The following is a 26,753-nucleotide window of genomic DNA, read 5'->3' on the forward strand; positions in this document are numbered from 1 at the left end:
TTAAGTTGCATGCTTTAATGTGTGCTAAGCTTTGGCACCACCTGTGATAGGTGGGAGAGGGATAAAGAGAATTCCATTTGATTGGCACGGTGGCATGAAGGTGACATGTGAATGTGAAATGTAAAATATACATCGGTGAACAACGGCAAAATCTGAAATATTAACTGCTGTTCAATGTTCATGTACATACATGCTGTACATTTATCCAGCACCATCCCTCAGCTTTATAGCAAACCTAGTTGTGTGGTTTTGGTGGATAATGGCACATTCATTTCATAAATCCAGTCATGTTATCATAGTTGTTACAGTAAATACTGCATATATCTCTATGCTGTATCTATCTATATGGTTGTGACTGTGTAATAGAGGACCATAAGAGATATTTATGTAAGGGATGACATAAAGGCCAAATGCATATGCTGATGTTTGCATTACTCAAAACCTAGGGCTGTGTTCATACAGCGTGGGAGAGGCTTCCGGCTCCAGATGGTGCCACATGATTTTCATAGTATTACGACTGTAGTATTGTACAGTAGCTGTGACGCACACAATCGTCCAAGCAGTGACCTCGCTTCTCTTCCGTTACATTCGCCATGGGCATCATGCACCAATTATTTTAGAGGGACCACAAAGTGTGTGAGGATGGATGCAGGGGTGATCTTAGAATTTTCCAAATACCTGAGACTGATTTTTTCCTGCAATCTAAAACCATAATCATTATGCCTAATTCTATGTAAAAACAATTATTATAATAATAATCTGCATAGGTTATCTAAGAATACATCTTAACCTGTTCAATGATAATTTTAATTAATTCACTTTTATGCCTTAGGAGTTTAATACAACTGCCACACAGGTATAAGGTATCATAACCCAAGAATGGAAGCACTTTTAGTCTTTCCTGAAGTCAGCTAAGAAAGTGAGACAAATTGAGTGAAGCCTGAAATGCCTTGGTAGCTAGTTATGAGGTTGGGAGATTGTATCACGTTTCAGGTAAGACCCAGATGCAGACATCATCAAAATAACAACAGTGTATTAATTGAACAGGGAGAGGCAAAAGACAGGTCAAGGGCAGGCAGAGGTCAGTAATCCAGAAAGGTGGGGCAAAGGTACAGGACGGCAGGCAGGCTCAGGGCAGGCAGAACAGTCATCACCGGGAAAAATAAGAAACAGGAACAAATTGCATGGTGGCTAGTACTACAGAGAAACAACAAAACATTTGTGTTTTATTCTTTCATCAAGATGGAATCAATAGGCTATATAGCTTGATCAAATTAATTAGCAAACATCCGGTGAGTCCTGCCCATCACCGGCAGCTAAAATCAAATCAAAAACTGTGTGTGTCACTATACTCTCTCTCCTCCTCCACTGACGATACTGTCTGCATGCATTAGAGTATCTAGCATCCTGCCTAGCATGTCTCTGCTCTGTGGTGCACCTTGGAAGGAACCACTTACTAGGGAGAATAGGGGGAGGGGTAATCTTTGCACAGTCTAGTCAGTGTGCCCCATCTGCAAAATACAGCCGACAGACAGATATTTTTATAAATAGTTATGATAAAATGTGGGCTTAAGAATGAAGTTGAGTAATTAATTTAAATCTGAGGGGGCATGTGCCCTTGTGCCTCCTATGAGAAATGATGCCTGTGACACTCACCCATATTCCCATGGGGAGGATTACTTTGATGGTTTCCCAAAGCAGAACATCCTCATTGTATTTTGTTAATTCATTTATCTATGAAACATGCTCAATCGCCACTATATCCTATAAGCTGCTTTGCATAAAGCCGATCATGCTTACCTCCACTTGCCAACAATCAATTATATATTTTTGGGTCGTACCTACGTCGTACCTTACTTACTGTCGCATGCTTAGCTGCATGCAGGATGTAACAAATGTTGAGTGGTCCTCATAACATCGTTGAAGAGCAGTTGTCAGTAGATTGGTGAAGCGGTCAAGCACATGTGCAAACATTTGTGCAGCACCTCCCACTCCACTTGAAACTGGAGCACACTACAATGGATGGTGCTCCGCATTGCATCAGGGAAAATTAGACTCATTGGAACAAATGAGTTTTGTTGCTCAATTTTTGTAGCTGCAGTATGAAAGTGTTTAAAACACACTATAATAACCTTGTCTCCTCTGCTTTTTCTTACTCACCTCACTATAAGGCAGTCTTCGTAAAAATTGACTCCATTGCCTCCTAATTAGTTATCAACATCCCTATTTGAGAACAGGAGTTGTGTAGAGAAGTACAGCAGGCTGTATATTGGACGTTTGGGCACTTTTGGGTGTGCAGTGGCAGTATGAGCTGGGACTGTGTAGAAACTCCTAGCATTAAAGTGCAGTAGATTTGAGAAAATATTTCATCTTCAAAAGGTAACTGTAGGGAAAGATGGCGGCCCCCATGTACTTACCACAAACACCTTATTTGCTAAATTTGCCAGATTGGACAGTGCTCTTGTCACATTGTATAAATGATTGGAGGCAGGCGCAGGACTACGTAACTGGGGGTTTTAATACTCCACCCAAAAATACAACATGCCGTGAAAAGGCACGGGGACGAAGCCCAAAACAAACATGTATACCAAAACACAGGGATGTAACCCAAATAAAAGAGCAAGGTTAAACCTCTCATAAATACATGGGACGAGACCCGTAATAACAATACACGGGACGTGACCTGTAATAACAAGTGCACAACAATACACGGGACGAGACCCGTAATAACGAGTACACAATACACGCAGCACGGAAGCCGAAACAACAAAGCACAGGTGTGCACAAGACCAACGGAAATGGGAACAATAACCGACAAGGCTATGGTGAACAGAGGGCACATATATACAATTATCAATCAGGGGGAATGGGAACCAGGTGTGCGTAATGAAACAGTTCGGTGGTGCCTAGAGGCCGGTAAAGTAGACCTCCAGAGCTGGTGCACAGAATGAGCAGCAGTACCGGGGGAATCCGTGACAGCTCTCTGTTACTCTTTTTTTTGTATTGGCATTAGCACAGTATACATGATCCCAATTGTAGCTACAAGATGGAGGCACATTGAACCATGTTGCGCATCGTTGACGTAATACCTGAATTCCTTCATCTTTATGCACATTTGCCATTGGCTCACCATTCAGGGACATAGCATCACATACAGTAGATTACATCCCTGTGAATATGACTGGGTCGGATCTTGTTACACAAGGCTACACTGGCCTTGATGTATGTTATGTGGTTGTTGTTGAGTCTCAATTTTATCCCTCATCAAAAGCTCTTATCATCTCTCCAAATCATTTATACACAAAATCATTTTGTGTTTTGGTTGTTCTTGTTTCTTTTTACTTTGTGTTTTCCTCGATGGATGTTTTATTCATTTATTCTGGGATGTTTATTAAGGTAATGAAAGGAGAGAAGGGGATGGAACTCATCATGTTTTATGGATCAAAGACACAATGAGGTCTAAGCTTCTTTGGTGCTGTGTTTTCCCCCCAATTAGTCAAGACTCTGACAACCTTATCACTGGCTAATATAATAATACAGTTTATGCCACTTAGTGGGTTTGATTCCCGGGACCGCCCATACATAAAATGTATCCATGCATGATTGTCGCTTTGGATAAAAGTGTTTCAAAGCGACAATCATGCATGGATACATTTGATGTATGGGTGGTCCCGGGAATCAAACCCACTACCATTGCATTACAAGCACTATGCTCTACCAACTGAGCTACAAAGGACATTTGCTGCCTTTTCGCCTCTCTCTAACCCTCTCTCCACCAACCCTTTGGCCACCACCATGACTGATATTAATCAATAGTAAATGTGATGGGGGCCCATGGTACTGCAACTGATTTGGGTGTCAGAGACAGTCCGGGTATGTAGGACCTATGAAGCTACGTCGCAGTCAGCCCAGTCCATGTAAAACACTTGGGCTCAGCCTTTTTTGTTTGTCAACAATCCTTTTTTTTAACTTCATTTGTTCTTCTTTTCCTCATTCTCCCTCTCGTGTGTCATTCATTGTAGGCCCGCGGAACTCAGTCTGGGTCTCAACAATGCTATTTCTCTGTAACAAATTAACAACAGACCTTCAGCATGCTTATAGAGAAGGGCACTCAACATGTGGAGTACTGCACTGACACAAGAGACTGATGATTGGTTGAAAGAAATGTATAATAATAAGATTGTGGGAGCTGTACTGTTAGATTTCAGTGCTGCCTTTTGATATTATTGACCATAACCTGTTGTTGAAAAAACATTTGTGTTATGACTTTTCATCCTCTGCGTCACGTGTGCTTCCCCCTCGGGCATCTAGGTCACCAGGCTGCCGTTATGGTGCACACCTGTCAGCATCGTTACACGCACCTGCGCGTCGTCAGACTCACCTGGACTCCATCACTTCCTTGATTACCTGCCCTATATATGTCACTCCCTTTGGTTCCTTCCCCCGGCGTCATTGTTTCTGTTTCATGTGCATTGTTAATAGAACTCAAAAGGTTTTCATTATTGGAAAAGCTTCTCCAACATCGAACATGTAAAGTGTGGTGTACATCAGGACAGCCCTCTACTCTTTTCTATTTTTACCAATGACCTGCCACTGGCATTAAACAAAGCACGTGTGTCCATGTATGCTGATGATTCAACCATATATGCATCAGCAACCACAGCTAATGAAGTCACTGAAACCCTTAACAAAAAGTTGCGGTCAGTTTTGGAATGGGTGTCCAGTAACAAACATCTCTAAAACTGAGAGCATTGTATTTGGTACAAGTTCTAGACCTCAGCTGAATCTGGTAATGAATTGTGTGGCTGTTGAAAAAGTTGAGACTAAATTACTTGGCATTACCTTAGATTGTAAACTGTCAAACATATCAATTCAATGGTTGTAAAGATGGGGAGAGGTCTGTCTGCAATAAATAGATGCTCTGCTTTTTTGAGCAATTCCTACAAGCAATTCCTACAAGGTCTAGTTTTGTCTTATCTTGATTATTGTCCAGTTGTGTGGCCGAGTGCTGCAAGGAAAGAGCTAGTTAAGCTGCAGTTGGCCCAGAACTGAGCGGCACGTCTTGCTCTTCATTGTAATCAGAGGGCTGATATAAATACTTTGCATGCCAGTCTCTCTTGGCTAACAGTTGATGTCACGTTTGTCATAAAGAGTAGACCAAAATGCAGCGAATAAACTAAATGTGAAGCTACATGCAGTGCAGAACGCAACTACACACAAACATAGTCAAGATCCCACAAATCACAATGGGGAAAATGGCTACCTAAATATGATCCCCAATCAGAGACAACAATAAACAGCTGCCACTGATTGGGAATCATATCAGGCCACCATAGAAATACAATTCCCCTAGATAACCAACCCTAAATCACAACCCGACCCAACCAACATAGAGAATAAACAGCTCTCTATTGTCATGACGTTGCCCTCTTTGGGTACAGCGAGCACCATCCCCCTCTCTCTGTCTCCTACACTCAGGCTGCTGTGACCTCAGGTCGTAAATCCTGGAGGAGATTATCTCCTCGTGGCCACAGTATAAAGAGAGAGTGAGTTTTCATAGAGAGAACAAATGAATTTCTTCCACCTCACAGAACTTGAGGTCCGGACAACATTTATGTTCTGGAGAAGGTATAAAAGATTGGTGAAGAATCAAGCTACTAACTGGTCCGTTTGGTACAATTTTGTGAAACTCATGGGAGTAAATACGGCAACATTACCATAACGCTGTTTATACAATAGCCTCAGATATGAGGCTTACATCTAAGTATTGTATAAGATTAATGAGTGAGGATGATCCTGATTGTGACATTGTGTAATGTGATTTTGGACTGTTTAACTTCTTGACGCACCAATCCCGTTAGCGGGATCATTTTCATCAACATCCGCTGAATTGCAAAGCACCAAATTTAAATTAAATTACAAAAAATATTGAATTTTCATGAAATCACAAGTGCAATATAGTGAAACACAGCTTAGCTTGTTGTTAATCCACCTGGCGTGTCAGATTTCAATAAATCGTTTTGGCGAAAGCTATTCAAGCGTTTATGTAAGCACATCTCTCTCAGTAGACAAATTATTACAAACAGCTAGCAGCCAAGTAGATTGGTCACGAAAGTCAGAAAAGCAATAAATTAAATTGCTTACCTTGTTTGCACTCACGAGACTCCCAGTTACACAATAAATGTTCCTATTGTTCCATAAAGATAATTTTTATATCCAAAATACCTCCATTTGTTTGGCGCGTTATGTTCAGAAATCCACAGGCTCGAGCGGTCACGACATCGCAGACGAAAATTCCAAATAGTGTCCTTAAAGTGCGTAGAAAGATGTCAAATGTTTTTTATAGTCAATCCTCAGGTTGTTTTTACAATATATAATCGATAATATGTCAACCGGAATGTAGCTTCTTCCATAGGATAGAGAGAGAAAATGGCTGTTGCGCATGAAAAACTCTGCTGGCACCCAGCCATCCACTGACGGGATGGGTTGTTTCTCGCTCATTTTTCAAAATAAAAGCCTGAAACTATGTCTAAAGACTGTTCACAGCTTGAGGAAGCCATGGGAAAAGGAATATGGTTGATATCCCTTTAAATGGAGGCAAGGCATCCAATGGAACAGAGAGCTTTCAGGAAAAACAGCACTTCTTTGTTGGATTTTCCTCAGGTTTTCGCCTGCAATATCAGTTCTTTTATACTCACAGACAATATTTTGACGGTTTTGGAAACGTTAAAGTGTTTTCTATTATATGCATATTCTAGTTTCTGGGGCTGAGAAATAGGTAGTTTAAAATGGGTCTGTTTTTTTAGCCAAAAACGAAAATACTGCCCCCTACACTAGAAGTTAATGAAGGAAACTGCAATTCCCTTTGGAGTTTAACTAAATCAATGGACCGCCCATGAGCACAGTTATGGTCTGGCGTCCTGGGACAGGCCCCTTTCTGCTCTTCCGAATAAAACCCCCACCTTGAGAATTTCTCAACAGACCATGTTTCTCTCAATTACGAGAGGACTAAGGTTGAGACCAGCTTACCTCGATAACGAGAGGGCCAAGGTTTGAGAGGAGACCATAAACCTGAGTATAAGCTAAGGTTTGAGTAGATGGCTGAATCTTTTAACCATACCACGGGGTTAAACTCTTAGACTATCAATAGCGACAGAATAAGAACAAGTCTTTGATATTAATTACTATTCTGCAGCTAGGAATTCGGTATCATTGAACGCGAAGACCGACAACCGCCGGAACAACTATTCTACAACGACATGAATGAATGTCACTCTGAGCTATCCATTCTAACCACGACAGACAGAGAGAGAGAGAGCGGACAAACTCTCCAACAGAAACAAACTTTTCAACAGAGATCCCGACGACACACTGAGCGTAAATATATATATTGATTGCAATTGTTCCCGAATGAGTGAGCATTCATGTGCAAAGGATTAGCATTTCAATTGTTATAATTATCAACTGTGTGTTGTCTTATCTCAGTCGACCCCACTTTCCTTTTGTGCACCAAGCCGCGATGCCGGTTTAGCCCACTAGGGCACATCCGCTATCATTTCTTTGTAACCATATCTACTGTTTGTTATGCATTTCTGTGAGTACTTAGTTAGTAAACAAATATTTTAAGACAATTGATGTATGGATGACTCATAGTGAAGACGACTGGGTTCGTGCAGATAACCAACAATTTACGACGTTTGGAATGAGACTGACGTGAGGAAAATAATAATTCATTAATTCGAAGACTAATTGATCAGATGTTAAATATCTGAAAGTTATATTAGGAAAATTATAACTTTGTAATCTGAATATTTTCCTTGGTGCCCCAACTTCCTAGTTAATTACAGTTACATGACTAATCAGTTTAATCGCGTGATAATAATTACAGAGAGTTATTTGATAAAGATTCATTTTCAGTTTAATGATGCCAAAGACACGACACGATGGTCAGAGCGTGACAGTTGAGAAGGGTCTGACTGCATCACTTCTTCTTTCTGTAAGAAACAATGTGTTAAATAGTTTGCATAGTCAACTTACACGCAGCTCTGACACACACACTTACCCCACCAGACATGCCGCCAGGGGTCTCTTCACAGTCCCCAAATCCAGAACAAATTCAAGAAAGTGTACAGTATTATATAGGGCCATTATTGCAAGGAACTCATTCTATCTCATATTGCTCAAATGAACAGCAGACCTGGTTTTAAAAAACCAGATGAAGCAACACCTCACGGCACAATGCCTCTCCCCCATGTAACCTAGATAGTTTGTGTGTATGTATTGGTAATGATATGTAGGCTCTGTGTGCCTTTTTTAAATTAATTGATGTAGTTCTGTCCTTGAGCTGTTCTTGTCTGTTAATGTTCTGTATTATTTCATGTTTCATGTTTTGTGTGGACCCCAGGAAGAGTAGCTTCTGCATTTGCAACAGCTAATAAAATAACAATACCAAACTTACTGTTGAGAGAAAAAAAAATGTAATTTCCAAAATGTGGTTGTGCATCAGCAGTTTGTTTTTTGCATCAAAATTAGCGCATGTCAGCGAACATTTTTATATTGGTAAGTTAGTCAAGTGGTCGAATTACAGACCAGGAGTGGCCCCATTGATCAGTAGATATCATATTTAAAACAGCAAACATTTGTCTCCACCCTATGGCAAAATATGTAGAATTGCAGGAAATTAGCTGCATAACTGCAAATTCTTCTCTCCACCCAAAAGACAAACCTGTACAATTGCAGCAAACTTGCTTGAAAACTGCAACAGCATTTTGCTTAGGGCCCCCAAAACGCTAGGGGCCGGCTCTGACTGCATGTGTGGGTATAGATGTGGGTACGCAGACCCGCGAGCCACTGAGGCCCTTCATGATGAGTTCAGATTTTCTGTGGCCCCCACCCCATCAAAGTTGCCCATCCCTGCTCTAGATACAGATGTTGGGTTTCATCAGCGATGCAGTGCTATATTTAGAACAGGCCTAGGCACTGTTACCTAATTGGTAGAGTGAGAGGGATGGAGTTCAACACAAGGCAAACAGAAATCAGTTACAAGTAAGAATGCCAAGTATCATAAAATGGATAAATTGGATTTCAATGGAAGTTCTATTTTCTCTTGCATCCTTTTTTTAAATGGATACGAGTGTTACTGACCAGCCCTTTGGGATGGCATATTTTTGGAGAGGATTTGATATGTCTGTAATGGACAGACAGAAATAGCTTTCCTTTGTTCCGTTATCCTTTGGGAATGAACATTCACAATGAATGGGCTTGCAGAGATCCGTCTCCTTTATCAGAGCTGCAGTCTGCAGTGTTAACCCATTTACCTCATGTAGCCTAACACTGTAATATTCAAATGCATCTGATTGACATTGATACAGTAGTTGCAGTACCTCTTCAAAGGGTCAGTTTAGGAGACGGACAAATCCCAGTGTTATTATTACACGGCAGCGCCTCTCTAAAGTAGAAAACACAGTCTATGTGTTATATTTTAATTTCAACATTCTGTAATTCACTTAAGAGCTAGACTCTCCGTTTTTCTTATCATGAACTATTCCATTGTAAACTAAATGGAAACGCTGTGGAGTAAGAATCAATGCAGGGAGAGTGGCGAATTTGGTTTGTATATTAAATTAAATATTAATTTCAAATGTTTGACTATTGAAGGACTGAGCCATAGCGCTTTATGCAACCAAGCCTATGCTCCCAGAATCAATTTTATTTACGTGCCATGTTTTTATTTGTTGATGACCCTCCAATTGGTGAGATCAATTGAGAGATTTAGGTCCAGAAGATGAGAGAGAGATCAGAGATTTCATTCCGAGAAATCACATCAAAAACATGTATTTGGAATGCTTTTTTTCAAATTCCATAAGATATTCAGTGGCAATATTATTTGCATGTAGTAATGAAAAGTATCAATATTTGTTTTGGTTCTGAGTGTTATGTTCACACTCATTAGTTGAAGGTGTTTTTGCTGGCTCTGCACTGTATTCTAATAGGGTTTTATATGCCTGTATGCAGACATGGCTGGTGGCTCCAGTCTTATCATTCTGCTTAAAAGGTAGTCATAGTCAGTATGTAATTACAGAGTATATTAAAATGCTCCGTTGGGTTCCTTCCCTATTAAAAGTGGTCTTGTTAGGAATATATAGTTATCACAGACGAATTGCACCGTCAGCTCATAGCACCCAGCTGGGAGTCTCTCTCTCTCTCTCTCTCTCTCTCTCTTTGCAAAATGATAAAACCAAGCTGGGGGCTAAATTATATTTGTTAAATTAAGAAATAAGACAGGACAACAAGTTTGTTATACATGATGAGGCAGTCGTGTGCTATCAAGAAACAATGTGCACATACTGTTTACGTAGTTTTACATAGGAGTGACTGTTTACACCACCCCGCTCACGGAAATGGTTCGCCCCTACAGACAGTGAGTCACGTGGTCACAGCTTTCTATATAAAGCAGGCAGACCTGCATTGAGGCATTCAGTTACTGTTCGATTGAACATTAGAATGGGTGAAACAGACTTTGAGCGTGGTATAATCGTCAGTGCCAGGTGCGCCGGTTCCAGTATCTCAAAAACAGCCAGCCTCCTGGGCTTTCACGCACGACAGTGTCTAGGGTTTACTTGGCACACGTTAGGTCCCTTGATACCAACTGAGAAACGTTTCCTTGCCCCAAATAATTCAGGATGTTCTGGAGGGAAAGGGGGTCCATCACGGTACTAGATGTACCTAATAAACTGTCCACTGAGATTATGTTGTGCTGTTTGTTTTCTTATACTAGTACAGTGAAGCTAAACACTTTGGGTGGTTTCTCAGACACAGATTAAGGCTAGTCCTGGATAAAAAAAGCAAAATCAATAGAGAATCCACAGTCAATAGTCTGACACTGTTATATATGACACCATTAGACACCATATAACCTTTATCAACAGGTGTCACAACAGTACTCACTGCACCATGTTGCTGGTCACACACAGTACAGTGCATTACAGTTTCTCTGTGGGATTGACAGCTAAGCTATTACGTGAAAAACACTAGTTGAGCGGCGGTGACTCAGTCAACTAGGCGGCAGTTGGCGGGTGATGAATCTGCTCCTGGCTGTGGCGGCTGACTGGCTGGTGCAGCCGGTCCGTGGGTGTTGCCTCGCAGTATTGCCATGTCACTTTGATTAGGAGCACAGTCGCACACCATTCACATATAACCTGGGCTCCTCAGTCACAGTAATCGTGTCCATTTGTGGAGTGACATGAAGACGATTGATGTGTTGTAACGACCTGGGGCTGAGCACTGAGCATAGCCCCGCGGCAATACAGGTGGAAGGAAAAAGAAAGCGACTTAATGAGCTGGGAGACCTTGAAATGAGTCAGACAGACAGACAGACAGACAGACAGACAGACAGACAGACAGACAGACAGACAGACAGACAGACAGACAGACAGACAGACAGACAGACAGACAGACAGACAGACAGACAGACAGACAGACAGAAAGCTCAGTAAAGGTTCCTTTAGAACTTTCAGAATCAAATCAAGTCTCATACACAGATTTTCTGGTGTTATTGCAGGTGCAGTGAAATGCTAGTTGCCAACTCCAATAGTGCTGTATATTGTATCACAAATACAATACTAATACACCAATATGCGCAGCCTTGCAGATGCATTTGAGCAAATATATGGCATTTGTGGTGCTAGAATTAATAAAGCTTCGTATTTTGTATTCTTTTCCTGTTCTCGGGTAAAAAACTTTAGTATTGGTCATATTGTTACAATGTACATTTGTAATTGCCCTTGGGCGGGCCTGGGAGCCAAGTGTCAGCTTCTTGGGTAGCTGCACGCTGTGTATAACAGAATCCGCTAGATTGGCCGTATGGCAAAAACAGATGCGAGGGGGAAATGTTGTGAACTCACGTAGATTTGGGTCTCTTTTGAGGATGTTCCAGTGTTTGAATACAATGGATTTGACACGACCGGCACAAGGGTTATACTCTGTGAAGCTAATGATATGCGCACTACTTTCCTGCAATGGCGGTTTGATAAGAGTGTCATTGAACAGGCCTTTTCTGAACGTCAGAAACAGAAACCAGGACAAAACGCCCCCACGTTTGTGTTTTTCCATAGAGTATAACCCATGTGCCAGTCTCATCAAATCCATTGTTTTGAAACACTGGAACATCTTCAAAAATTCACCAAATTGCCCCATCATATTTGTTTTTGGCCATGCGCACAATCTAGCCGATTCCGTTACACATAGCACACAGCTACCCAAGTAGCATGACAATTTACTCCCAGGCCCAGCCAATGGCAATTACAAATGCGGCCACTGTGTATGTTGTGACAATACGACCAATTCTGAAGTTTTTACCACCCAAGAACAGGTAAAGAATGCAAAATCTAAAGCCTCATTAATTGTAGCACCACAAATGTCATATACATGCTGAAATGCATCTGCGGGGCTGCGTATATTGGTCAAACTAAATGAGCATTTAAACTTCGCATTGCAGAACATAAGGCTGCTATTCAAAATGAAAACACGGACTATGTTATTGCGATCCACTGCATTGAAGCCAACAATGGCTCACCTTCCTCCCTGTGCTTTGAAGCCATAGATCACAAATTTCACCGAGAGGAGGTGACATCATAAGTAAACTAAAACAAAAATTGGCATTCTGGCTGTACTCCTGACACTCTGTGGATCCTAAGGGTCTAAGTGATGATTTGTCACTGTCCTCGTTTCTATAATGTTGTTGCCTTGATTATTTGGGTCTCTGTGTCTCTGGATTCACTGGAACGCAAATATCACCTATGTATATTTTGACATGGTGTAATGCTCCGGGTGTCGTGGGTGTGGAGTCAAACGCAGGAGACAGAGTGTGCAATGCTGTGCTCTTTAATTGCACCAAAGCACCACAGGGTGCTCACAATAATAACGGCCCCAAAACACAGGGAATGAAAAATGACTACTGAAAAATGCACGACCAGGAACTAACACGTTCCTCTACTACAGAGCCGAAGGTTACAATGAATAATCCCGCACAACAAACAGGCGGGCCGGCTGTCTAAAGAAGCCCAACTAATCAACACAAACAGGTGCTACCAATAAACATACAAGGAGGGGGAGGAAAGACAATCAGTGGCAGCTAATAGGCCGGTGACGACGAGCGCCGAGCGCCACCCGACCGGTAAGGGAAGCCACCCTCGGTCAGACTCGTGACAGTAACCCCCCCTGACGCCGGCCTCGAGGTCACCCCAGAGGACGAGGTGCAGGGCGATCCGGATGGAGGCGATGGAAATCCCTCAACATGGATGGATCCAAGATGTCCCCCACCGGTACCCAGCACCTCTCCTCCGGACCGTACCCCTCCCAGTCCATGAGGTACTGCAGGCCCCTCACCCAGCGTCTTGAGTCCAGAATGGCCTGGATCGTATACGCCGGGGACCCCTCGATTTCCAGAGGGGGGGGAGGGACCTCCGGCACCTCACTGTCCTGCAAGGGACCAGCTACCACCGGCCTGAGGAGAGACACATGAAACGAGGGGTTAATACGATAATAGGAAGGGAGTTGTAATCGATAACACACCTCGTTTATTCTCCTCAGGACTTTAAAGGGCCCTACACACTGCGGACCCAGCTTCCAGCAGGGCAAGCGGAGGGGTAGGTTTCGGGTCGAGAGCCAGACCCTGTCCCCCGGTACAAACACGGGGGCCTCACTGCGGTGGCGGTCAGCACTCCTCTTCTGCCGTCCACTCGCTTGTTGTAGAGATTCCTGGACGGCCCTCCAGGTCTCCTTGGAGCGCTGTACACATTCCTCCACCGCAGGAGCCTCGGTCTGGCTCGGATGCCATGGTGCCAGGACCGGCTGGTACCCCAACACACACTGAAAAGGGGACATGTTAGTAGAGGAGTGGCGTAGTGAGTTCTGGGCCATTTCCGCCCAGGGAATGTATCGTGCCCACTCCCCTGGCCGATCCTGGCAATACGACTGCAGAAACCTACCCACCTCCTGGTTCACTCTCTCCACCTGCCCATTACTCTCGGGGTGATAACCGGAGGTCAGGCTGACAGAGACTCCCAAACGTTCCAGACCCGGGACGTGAATTGGGGGCCCCGATCAGAAACGATGTTCTCTGGCACACCGTAGTGCCGAAAGACATGGGTGAATAATGCCTCCACAGTCTGTAGGGCTGTAGGGATACCGGGCAACGGGAGGAGACGGCAGGACTTAGAGAACCGATCCACAATCACTAGAACCGTGGTGTTCCCCTGAGACGGCGGAAGATCGGTCAGGAAACGGATAGATGTGACCATGGCCGTTGTGGAACGGGGAGGGGTTGTAACTTCCCTCTAGGAAGGTGCCTAGGAGCCTTACTCTGGGCGCACACCGAACAGGAGGAAACATAACCCTTAACGTCCTTTGCCAAAGTAGGCCACCAATACCTCCTCCGAAGGCTCCCCACTGTCCTCGTCACCCCAGGGTGACCCGAGGAGGGTAGGACGTGAGCCCACCGAATCAGTTTGTCCCGAACACCAAACGGCACGTACATACGCCCCACCGGACACTGAGGAGGCACGGGTTCCGCCCGTAATGCCCTCTCGATGTCCGAGTCCACCTCCCATACCACTGGTGCTACCAGTTTAGAGGCGGGAAGGATGGGAGTAGGTTCGGTGGACCCATCCTCCGTGGTGTAAAGACGGGACAGTGCGTCAGCCTTTACGTTCTGGGAGCCCGGTCTATACGACAATGTAAACCGGAACCGAGTGAAGAATATGGCCCACCTTGCCTGAAGTGGGTTAAAGTTAGGGGTTCCGCTTGTGCCGATAGATTCTCCCTTTCCCGTGCACTCCCTAGATAGCCGGCCATTAGGGTCAGGGATGGTCAGGGAGACCACGGTCCCACTGAACATGGTGACGCAGGGGAATCATAGGGAGCGTATCAGTCTTTTTATTATTGATTCGCCTGCGTTTCCAGTGGTGCTGGGGATTCCCTGGCTGGCCCAGCACAATCCTAAAATTTCGTGGAGACAGGGGGTTCTCCAGGGGTGGTCAGAGGAGTGTTCTGGAAGGTGTTTGGAGTTTCCATCGGTGCCACGTCGGTCGGTGGAGAGTCCAGACCAGGGTTCCACCGTGTGCATTCCCCCCAAGTATGCCGATTTGGCAATCGCTTTCAGTAAAGTGAAAGCGACTAAATTACCACCTTATCGACCGGGAAGGGATTGTACGATAGATCTCCAGGTAAACGCTGCGCTTCCCAAGAGTCACGTGTCACGTGTACCCGTTGTCCCAGGAGGAGACGTTGGCGATGGAGACATATGTCACGGAGTCGCTGGGACAGGGGTACATTCAGCCCTCCATCTCACCCGTCTCCTCGAGTTTCTTTTTTGTGAGGAAAAAGGAGGGAGGTTTGCGTCCGTGTATTGATTATAGAGGTCTAAACGCCATCACAGTGGGGTATAGTTACCCTCTACCTCTCATCGCTACGGCGGTGGAATCATTTCACGGAGCGCGGTTCTTCACAAAACTGGATCTCAGGAGCGCGTATAGTCTGGTGCGTATTCGGAAAGGAGACGAGTGGAAAACCGCATTTAGTACCACATCAGGCCACTATGAGTACCTCGTCATACCGTATGGGTTAAAGAATGCTCCAGCCATCTTCCAATCCTTCGTAGACGGAATTCTCAGGGACCTGTGCGGACAGGGAGTGGTGGTTTATATCGATGACATTCTGATCTACTCGGCCACTCACACCGCGCATGTGTCTCTGGTACGTAAGGTGCTTGGTAGACTGCTGGAGCATGACCTATACGTAAAGGCTGAGAAATGCGTGTTCTCTAAACGAGCCGTCTCCTTTCTGGGTTATCGCATTTCCACCTCGGGGGTGGTGATGGAGGGCAACCGCATTAGGGCCGTGCGTAATTGGCCGACTCCGACCACGGTAAAAGAGGTGCAGCGGTTTTGGGGTTTTGCCAACTACTACCGGAGGTTTATCCAGGGTTTTGGCCAGATAGCGGCTCCCATTACCTCACTGCTGAAGGGGGGCCCAGTGCGGTTGCAGTGGTCAGCAGAGGCGGACGGAGCTTTCAACAAGTTGAAGGCGCTGTTCACCGATGCACCCGTTTTGGCGCATCCGGACCCCTCTCTAGCATTCATAGTGGAGGTGGACGTGTCCGAGGCTGGGGTGGGTGCCGTGCTATCACAGCGCTCGGATACGCCACCAAAACTCCGCCCCTGAGCTTTTTTCTCAAGGAAGCTCAGCCCAGTGGAGCGTAACTATGATGTGGGGGACCGGGAGTTGCTAGCGGTGGTTAGAGCTCTGAAGGTGTGGAGACACTGGCTTGAGGGGGCTAAGCACCCCTTTCTCATCTGGACCGACCACCAGAATCTGGAGTATATTCGGGCAGCTAGGAGACTTAACGGCGAGTCCGCGATCCATAAAGTTCCCAGCTGCGCCTGAATCGACTAGCGCCCTATGCTGGGAAGAGGGAAAAAAGTGAAGGAAAAAAGTTAAGACAAACATGTGGCCAACAAGGGGTTCTGGGTGAGTTTGATGCTGACTCACCTGGGGTGATCGAGAAGCATTCCGCCTGCCATCTCTACTCCCAGACGGACCCCCCAGCACCGATAAGACGTGTGTCCTCTCCGACCACAGTTGGTGCAGGGAAGGCCTCCTCCTCCGGTACCCCTCGGCACAGCCCCTCACAACTCCATCGGAATGGGAGCGGAGGGGCTGGGTGGTGGAACGCACAGGACCCTCTCCGAATGCCCGCGGGCAGCCAGCAGATTGTCCAGTCGAATAGACATGTCAATCAGCTCATCCAGTGACAGAGCGGTGTCCCGACACGCTAACTCCCTGCGGACGTCCTCCCGGAGACTACACCTGTAGTGGTCAATAAGGTGGAGAACCCGTTCCTCCATCGATGGGAGAGGGTTGGCTGCTGCTCCTGCTGACTCCATTCAATCTTTAGGTGCGGGATTCTGTAATGCTCCGGGTGTCGTGGGTGTGGAGTCAAACGCAGGAGACAGAGAGTGCAATGCTGTGCTCTTTAATTGCACCAACGCACCAGAGGGTGCTCACAATAATAACGGCCCCAAAACACAGGGAATGAAAAATGACTACTGAAAAATGCACGACCAGGAACTAACATGTTCCTCTACTACAGAGCCGAAGGTTACAATGAATAATCCCGCACAACAAACAGGCGGGCCGGCTGTCTAAAGAAGCCCAACTAATCAACACAAACAGGTGCTACCAATAAACATACAGGGAACATTCTTCAGCCACCTGACGAACTTAAAGCTTTTGAATCTCTCCACTGCGGCCCCATCGATGTGAATGTGATGTCTTGTTGCCTCTTCTGTCTCCTGTAGTCCATGATCAGCTCCTTTGTTTTTTTTACGTTGAGGGGGAGGTTATTTTCCAGACACTACTCCACAAGGGCTTTAACTTCCTTGTCAGCTCTCTAGTCGTTGTTGGTAACCAGGCCTACCACTTTTGAGTCATCAGCAAACGTAGCCATGCAGTCATGGGTGAAGAGGGAGTACAGGAGGGGGCTGAGCACACACCTTTGTGGGGCCCCGGTGTTGAGGATATGAGTGTTCCTACCATCATGTCTACACTCAGGTGTTGCCTGAGTGTGAACTGTATTATTATTATTATACATTCTGGATGGACTGGTTACCTTACGCTATGCTTGAACATGTCTATCCATTAGTCTGGGAGAGAACGTATAGCCCTAGGCGATGCTGTTGGTATCATGTTTCAGGTAAGACCCAGATGCAGACAATGTCGAAGTAACAACAGTTTATTAATCGAACAGGGGCAGGCAAAAGGCAGGTCAAGGGCAGGCAGAGGTCAGTAATCCAGATAGGTGGGGCAAAGGTACAGGACGGTAGGTAGGCTCAGGGTCAGGGCAGGCAAAGGTCAATAATCCAGACCGGAACAATCGAGAGACAGGAGCATAAGGGGAAAAAGCTGGTAGGCCTGACGAAACAAAATGAATTGGCAACAGACAAACAGAAAACACAGGTATAAATACACAGGGGATAAATACACAGGGGATAATGTGGAGGATGGGCGACATCTGGAGGGGGGTGTAGACAATCATAAAGCCGGTTGAAACAGATGAGGGTGTGACAGTTGGTTCATTGATTGTGCAGGGCTGCTTACAGTTAGCCTGCAATAAGTGAATTTGTATTTGATTTTGAATAGCCTAGTAATAGGGAATGTTTTATATGATCTTTATATAGGCCATAAAGATCATCAAGGACAACAGCCACCCGAGCCACTGCCTGTTTACCCTGCTATCATCCAGAAGGCGAGGTCAGTACAGGTGCATCAAAGCAGGGACCGAGAGGCTGAAAAACAGCTTCTATCTCAAGGCCATCTGACTGTTAAACAGCCACCACTAACATTGAGTGGCTGCTGCCAACATACTGACTCAACTCCAGCCACTTTAATAATGGAAATTGATGTAAAAAATGTATCACTAGCCACTTTAAACTATGCCATTTTATGTTTACATACCCTACATTACTCATCTCATATGTATATACTGTACATCTACCCCTGAACAGGCAGTTAACACACTGTTCCTAGGCCGTCATTGAAAATAAGAATTTGTTCTTAACTGACTTGCCTGGTTAAATAAAGGTAAATAAGATATGCCGTTCTGTACCATCACTCATTCATATATCTTTATGAACATATTCTTTATCCCTTTACACTTGTGTGTATAAGATAGTAGTTGTGGAATTGTTAGGTTAGATTACTCGTTGGTTATTACTGCATTGTCGGAACTAGAAGCACAAGCATTTCGCTGCACTCGCATTAACATCTGCTAACCATGTGTATGTGACAAATAACATTTGATTTGATTTTAATAATGAATTGAGTGACACATTACCTTCAGCTATACAGAATATCTCACCGCCATGTGTTTCTTTCTCCTCCTCTATCTCCTTTATTTCATTCTTGAGCGCGAAGACAAGCTGTAAAAAGTTTAGTTAAATATATTTTCAGTGCTAAAACATACTACTATTGATGTTCCCAAAGAGATCTCCCAACTTAAGCACTGGGAAGCTGCAAGAGCAAGGTTGGAGAGCCCATGGCATGCAGAGTTTGGGCGGAATATCACCTGTCGGGCAGCGAGAGCATGCTCCTTAAACAGTGTTTGATGTGTGGAGTGAAATAAGTGTTTTTATATTTATTTCTCAGTTGCATACTTAGCACATGATCCACAGTGGTGGAAAATTGTACACAATTATCATACTTGAGTAAAAGTAAAGATACCTTAATAGGAAATGACTCAAGTAAAAGTGAAAGTCTAAAAATATTTGGTTAAATATTAAATATGAAAAGTAAATGTAATTGCAAAAACTTACTTAAGTATCAAAAGTAAAAGTAAAAGTATAAATAATTTCAAATTCCTTATATTAAACAAACCAGATGCCACAATTGTCGTGTTTTACAAAAATTACGGATAGCCAGGGGCACACTCCAACACTCAGATATCTCTCAGAAACAAAGCATTGTGTTTAGTAAATCCACCAGATCAGAGGCTGTAGTGTTGACCAGGGAGGTTCTCTTGATAAGAGCGTGAAATTGACCATTTCTGTCCTGCTTAGCATTCAAAATGTTAGAAGTACTTTTAGGTGTCCGAAAATGTACGGACTAAAAAGTGCATCATTTTCTTAAGAAATGTAGTGAATAAAAAGTAAAAGTTGTCAAAAATATAAATAGTCAAGTAAAACACAGATATCCCAAACACTACTTAAGTAGTACTTTAGAGTATTTTTACTTACGTACTTTACACCACTGATGATCCTTTATAAAACTGAAGTAGCCCTAATCTACAAAATAGACCAGTGCGAAAGCGCACAGCCTCCATTCGCTAGGCTGATAGAGTGAATACAGTTGACATGTATTTTTTGTTGTTCTAAATCTAAATCTAAACTCATTTGACATGTTAGTAAAGACAAGAGGATCACTTGATGAAAGAACAGCTGTGCAGCCTGAGGCAAGACACAGAGAGCAAGCTTTTTTAGCTACTTTCTCAAATCATCCACAGCCTGTCGTCGTGTCATGCAGCCCATATATGTTGTGATTTCTAAGGTTTGAATCATTCACAGCTAAAGTTGCCAATTACTCTAAATCGAGGATGTTTCAAACGATCACTATTATGTTCAACAGCCACTTCATATGCACACTCGCACTGTAACTGTAATGAGGAAAATATAATTTTGTTTTTATTCAGCTAAGTTCAATTGTATCCTTCTTACTATAAAATCATATAATATAAAATAATGTTACGGACTTATAAGCATATGTTGTCAGCTAAATGAATGAGCCTACAGCCTATGGCATGGAGCATAGCCAGATAACATACAGTAGACCAACTCATATTCTGTTCTTCTGAAATACATTCTCTTCATATCGTAATGTTTCTTTAGATCTTACGGAAATAAATAGTAGGTTTATTGTGATGGTGTAAATGAAATTGACTGATTTATTTATTTATTTCAAAGGCGCGCATCAGCGGCTTGTATGCATGGAGGCCTGGTGATGCTAAACCTGTTTATGTTAATTAATGGTAAATTACCATAAGTCCGGCAGCATGACAATAACCGGCTGACAACATTTCATGGTAGCCACAGCCCTATACAGTACATGGCTGATGTCAAAGTGTATTATGGGGACATGAGCCTCCCAGAATGTATGATTATGTAATTGGATATAAGAATGGACATATTGGAACCATCATGCATCATGATATCCTTTTAGGCCCAGTAGACAAGTTCACCATCCAAAACAGTTGTGCAATCCACAAGCCCATCGATAACTAGCGGATGCTATCATTGCAGTAGGCAGTACAGCAGGCAGTACAGTAGGCAGTATATTAATGTTAAGTAAGTGGTTTGTGGACCTAAAGAGTACTAAAGAGTGAGTGATAGGTTCAGTTTACCATTGTTGTTGTTGTTGTTGTTGTTGTCACTGCTGTGTGGTGAATCATGGCCTGTCTGACCCTCTGACGGATGATGCTGCCTCGTGCTAACACCAAAGCTCGCTAATAGCATCTGGTGTAAGATGTGCGCCAGTCACAGCGCTCATGAGAGAAACCCATCTATAAGGGACAGGAGAGGCGGTAGAGTGTTGTGACCTTGAGCAAAGGAACGAGCTCGTCCCAAAGTCAGATACGTAGTCATACTATATGGATGAGGATCATGAATTTGTCAGTCATGGTCTCGTCAGTCTAGCTCACCTTCTTGTTGTAGCTCACTGTGTACACATCTAGCAGACTGACACCCGGAGGCTTGCTCTAGGGCAAAACAGTCAACGCTGAGATCCTCTCACTGAGGAAGCAACTCACAGAACCTTACTTTTGTAATCGAGGGATGATTTTGATTTCATGAAGTTCTGAGGTGGATTTGATGTTTAAACTGTGTTTACCTTCTCTCTCTTTCCTACAGGACGGTCTTATGATGGTCAGAATGAGCTCAGGAATAAGGCTTTTGCTGAGGTGAAAATTATGGAAGCCTGACCCAAGGAGAATCTTCCACCTGATTATCCATAGCCTGGTCGCTGTGAGTCTTACATCCTATATCCATCTCTCACTGGGACACACACACACACACGAACACATGCATTCATGCACACACACACACACACACACACACACACACACACACACACGCCTCTATACAATCCTCTATCCCTTTAGAATAGCTCACACCTCCTCATGCGGTCTGATTGTGGCCACTGGGAGAATGATCACATACAGCAGATATAAATAGCATCCGATGAGAGGAGGCAGAATCCACACCTCTGTGTGTCCGCCAAGAGGAATCGCCTTTTAAATTCAGCCTCTTAGTGCTGTTTAGCGCCTGGAGATGGCTTTCCAGGAAGTTATGTTTAATCCGGTTGGCGGAGAGAAAATCACCATTGATTGCCTTTTATTTAAGATAAATGTTTCAGTGTTGGGCCTCTGAAGGTCTACATGTGAAGGAGTAGAATGTGGTCTTAGGACTCTTAGGATGGTGTAAAACTGTCCACAAAATGTCAGCACTAGAATTTCTTCTCCTCTGTGATATGTGGGGGATGAACGTTTCAAACCTATTTGTATCTAGGAAATACTTGCTCTGGAGCAGTTGTGTAAAGTACTTAAGAAAAAATACTTGAAAGTACTACTTAAGTCGTTTTTTGGGGTATATCTGTACTTCACTGACTATTTATATTTTGACAACTTTTACTTTTACTTCATTACATTCCTAAAGAAAATGATCTACTTTTACTCCATACATTTTGACATCCAAAAGTACTCGCTACATTTTGAATGCTGGACAGGAAAATTGTGTAATTTACAAACTTATCAAGAGAACATCCCTGGTTATCCCTAGAGCCTCTGATCTGGCGGACTCACTAAACACATGATTCATTTGTAAATTATGATGTCTGACTGTGCCCCTGGCTATCTGTAAATAAATTAAAAACAAGAAAATGGTGCCGTCAGGTTTGCTTCAAATAAGGAATTTGAAATGATTTCTACTTTTACTTTTACATTTTACTATTATATATCATTTTATATTTTAGCAATTACTTTCACTTTTGATACTTAAGTATATTTAAAACCAAATACTTCAAAAATATTGATAAACCTCTTTGTCATGCTAGCTGTAACTTTAAGGACACTGTATGTCACTCAATCTCAAATCTGGAGCTCACAGCCAGTTCCACTGCATTTTTTCATTGTTCTCCTCTAATCAGGGACTGATTTCGACCTGAAACATCAGGTGGTTGCAAATGAATTGTCTGATAGAACAGAAAACCAGCAGGCTCCGGACCTCAAAGGGCAGTGTTCTCCAAATGGCATCCTGCGCAGGGTTTACTTTGGCCCCCATGTAAAAAGAAATGCTATGTTCATTGTTGGACATAAAAGACTTTCAAAACACCAGGAAATCAGCTCCAATTGATTTTCATTTTGGAAATCTTTCCCCAATTATTTCCACTCATAATAGAGAGAAACAGGAATATTTAGACTTATGGATGCCAGCTGTTAGATAAAATACAGAACGGTTCCGTATTTTACTGACAGAATAAACATCTTGTTTTCGAGATGATAGTTTCCGGATTTGACCATATTAATGACCTAAGGCTCGTATTTCTGTGTGTTATATACAAATGTAAGCAAGGTTTGAAATTATTGTCTTTCAGTCAAAAACTATATCTGTGGTCAATTTGCAGTCAATTTTATGTCTACAAATGATTTGTAATTATGTGTGAGTTCATAAATTCATGGGCATTAGTAAATTCAGAGCTTTGTCAGATTGTCCGTTTGTAAATTCGGAACATTTCACACTTGGAGCGTTCAGAGTGCACACTGGACGCTCGGGCCAAGGAGTAGAGTTGATCCAAGCGTTCTGACCTCACAACGGCAGTCAAGCACCCAAGCTAACTGGGTAAAGTTGGCTAGCTTGCACGCTACTTCCAGACACAAAAGAGAGAACACCTCACTTTAACCATTTTACTCGCCTTTATTTGGCTCTTGTCATGTTATCCAGAGTGCTGGTGACTGTAACTGTGCTGCTGGCAACAATTGAAGAAAAATAATATTTGCAGACGTTTACTGACACCAGTCATATTCAACGAGTGTTGCACATTCGTAAATTCATCAGTTATTCTGCGTTCTGGCACACTCAGACGAAAGTTCCCTGAAATCGGAGTAGATAGCCAGTGTAAATTTGTGTTCTGGCCCCCCGACCATCCGCTCCAGAAAAAATTGGCCCGCGGTTGAATCTAGTTGATGATTCCTGTCGTAGGGTAAGAGTTAAATACCCCTGCTGTATAAAATTCTGAATATGCCTTGTTTTCCTCATTAGTGTTCTGATGGAGGCCGGGGAATAAATTACTAATGTTGAATTTATGATCTGGAGAGTGTTCATTTCTACGCTGGCTCTTTGGGGAATTAGAACAACCATACATTCAAGCCACATCAAAAACAGCTTGCCACCTCGTAAACAGAGGTCCAATATTTCCCGAATACAACATTTGTTATTCTAACTATGCTCATTAGGTTAAACAGAAGTCATTGATTAAGGGAACTGGTGATAGCTTGTGAAACCCACACACTCCTGATCAGCGTATTTAAAGGTTGGTCATTAGATAGCATATTTCACCATACCAAAGTGTTCCCTGTAGATATTACTATTATTATTAGCAATGATCTCTCTAAATCAATCCATGTTGTAGCAAAGCATTCTGAAGCAAAGCTTCTGGTGATTTTTAAGAATGAGATACAGTACGGCCAAGATAGTCTGACTCACTTGGCAGCCATTTCTCTTTCGCCAGCTGACTAATTACCGGCCCTGTGTTTGGAGCAGAGTTCTCTCCATTTATCTCCATCTCTCTCTATGGAATAGGTAGAAGTCATTCAGATCTCATCATTTGAAAGTCAAAGGATTTGGCTCTGGATGAGGTGAGAAATACCTAGCAGATGTTCATTTCACAGAACTAAAATCTGGTGTAATTTGGTCAGATGCTCGATTTACGCAGTCTGGCCATGAGAGATTAGGGACAGATCCAAATGTACGTGTCATTAAAAAAAATGTGCTCCCCTCCCCAACGTTACAAATATTGTCACATTACCCTCCCCTTGTACTTTAAAATAAATTGAACACCCTCCCCCTCATAAAATTAACTCAAACTAATGTCTACGACCACAAATAACAATACATGTAACTACCCTCTGTTTATAAATGTGGATATCGACTTTGCCACTTCAGCATGCTTTTCTGGCACAGTCAATGCCACACAAGTTTACAGGCCAGAAGGTTGTGGGTTCGCCGACCACCACAGACTAGCTCACACTCCCTGCCTGTTTCATTACAATACAATCAGAGCCAGCTGCAGACAATGTTTAGCTAGGGGAAAATCAGATTTTCAACATTTTGATGCCCTATTTATAATTATAAAATATATGCAACGAATTTCTGTGCCAATGTTTCTGTACCAATGGACCACGCAACCAATAAACAAAGCATACCGACTTCGAGTACTTCAATTTCATGGTTTGTGTTTTCAACACCACAATAAATTGACTTTGTCAGTCTTGACAAACAGAAAATACATCTGTCCCTTCCTTGTAGGCTTACCCAGTATTGAAGGCTTGGCTTGACAATATCCAAATGTTATTAAACTCTTTAGAGTTTTGTAATAGATGTCTCTTTCCATTTATCAATTGGCCGCTGCACAGCTTAGATTGATTGATTGATAGATTTTATTTGTCCGTTAATTAAAAAACAATACATACACAAATATTTTTTATAGTGACCAGGATTGCACAATAAAGTCGGGGACTTATTTCCATTGTGGTCCCTATGTTTTACATACAAATATACACAATTACAGAGATACAGACACATTACATAGATACTGACACAGAAATAACCTCCAGATGAATATGGGGGGGGAGTTTAAGTACAATTCTTACAAGCTTGTTTGGCTGGAGGCTTATTATTTAGATGTTTGGGGCTGCTGGTGAACCATGATGTGCCGGCATAATCAAAGTAACACTGGACTTGCGCACTTGCCAGAGTCTTTAGGGTATATCTAGCTAGGTATAGCCTTTTTAGGGGGGTACTTTCTTAAAACAATAATTGTCCACATTACATTTCAGCTGTCAGAGATTTTTTATTCAAATATTTTGTATAAAGATAAGCATTATATTGTTAGATTATAGGAGTAGCTCTGGTAGGCCTGAAACATTCTTCCTCACCTCAAGTTGAACAGTCGGAGTCAGTTGGAGCGCCTTGGCGCACTGCCTTTGTATCATAGGCCTGCAGTAACTAAAGCTTAATAATAGCCACACCATACCAAACATTTCTATGTTTTTGTAGGGTAATGTCAAAAGTAATTCAAGCCATAGTTTATAGTGAAAATAAAAGCAGAAGAGCAAATATAAAGCAGGGGAAAAAACGCACTACCCTCCCCTGTGCCAACCCAAAAACCACATAACCCTCCCCGAAGCAAAAAAAAAAGAAAGTTTGACAACCCTCCCTTAGTTTGGACCACCCTTCTTCCCCAGTAAATGTTGATCTGTCCCTTAAGCAGATGTGGCTGCTAAGAGGCTGAGAGATCAAGTTCTCTTCCTGTGTGTAAGATTCTGCATTGCACTTTGTTTATCTTGCACGATGGCCCATCACAGAAGCAAAAATAGCTGTGCAAATGTGATGATCTGTCAATCTTATGGAACATTAGCCACTTAATGGGAAAGCAGAATCCTCCTTTCAATATAGGCTAAAGAAAAAAGCGACCATTAGCTTGTGTCGTTAGTCGAAAACTAACTGTGTTCAAAGAATGTTCTGCATATTTATACAGATGGAATTCAAATACTGATAGATGAGTGTGTGTTGATGAGTTTGAGCAGTCAAGGGTTTTAAGGGGTGAATGAATCGAAATCCTCTTATACCTTCGGCTCTTTGTTGCAGTGTATGGCACATCCAAGTGCTAGATGAATAGAGATAGATCATTATGAAAATAGGTTAGGCCTGAAATTGATTTGAAGGCTCTATTTATGTTAGAAAGCAAACATTTATTCCCTGAAGTCTTGCAAAAAAAGCAGAAAGCAATCGGTCTTGCACATATCTCCCTATGCAGTTGACATGTTTATGACTCATGTGTCTTTTGAACTGAACATTTTTGCAAGAATAGGAAGCCACACATGTCTCTACCCCATAAAGCCTCATAATCCAGTGCTATCCAATTTATTATAA

General features: G+C 43.0%; 1 protein-coding gene across 1 annotated transcript in view; it reads left to right on the forward strand.

Annotated features, from left to right (window-relative positions):
• The window catches only part of LOC112250497 (leucine-rich repeat and fibronectin type-III domain-containing protein 2-like), a 155,897-nt gene that overhangs the window by 60,552 nt on the left and 68,592 nt on the right, over window positions 1–26,753 (forward strand). The window contains exon 3 of the mRNA XM_024420692.2: window positions 21,456–21,569. The gene's annotated coding sequence lies outside the window, so the exon portion shown is untranslated. The remainder of the gene's footprint in view (window positions 1–21,455; window positions 21,570–26,753) is intronic.

Source organism: Oncorhynchus tshawytscha, linkage group LG05 (assembly GCF_018296145.1).
Source record: "Oncorhynchus tshawytscha isolate Ot180627B linkage group LG05, Otsh_v2.0, whole genome shotgun sequence".
NCBI lineage: Eukaryota > Metazoa > Chordata > Actinopteri > Salmoniformes > Salmonidae > Oncorhynchus > Oncorhynchus tshawytscha.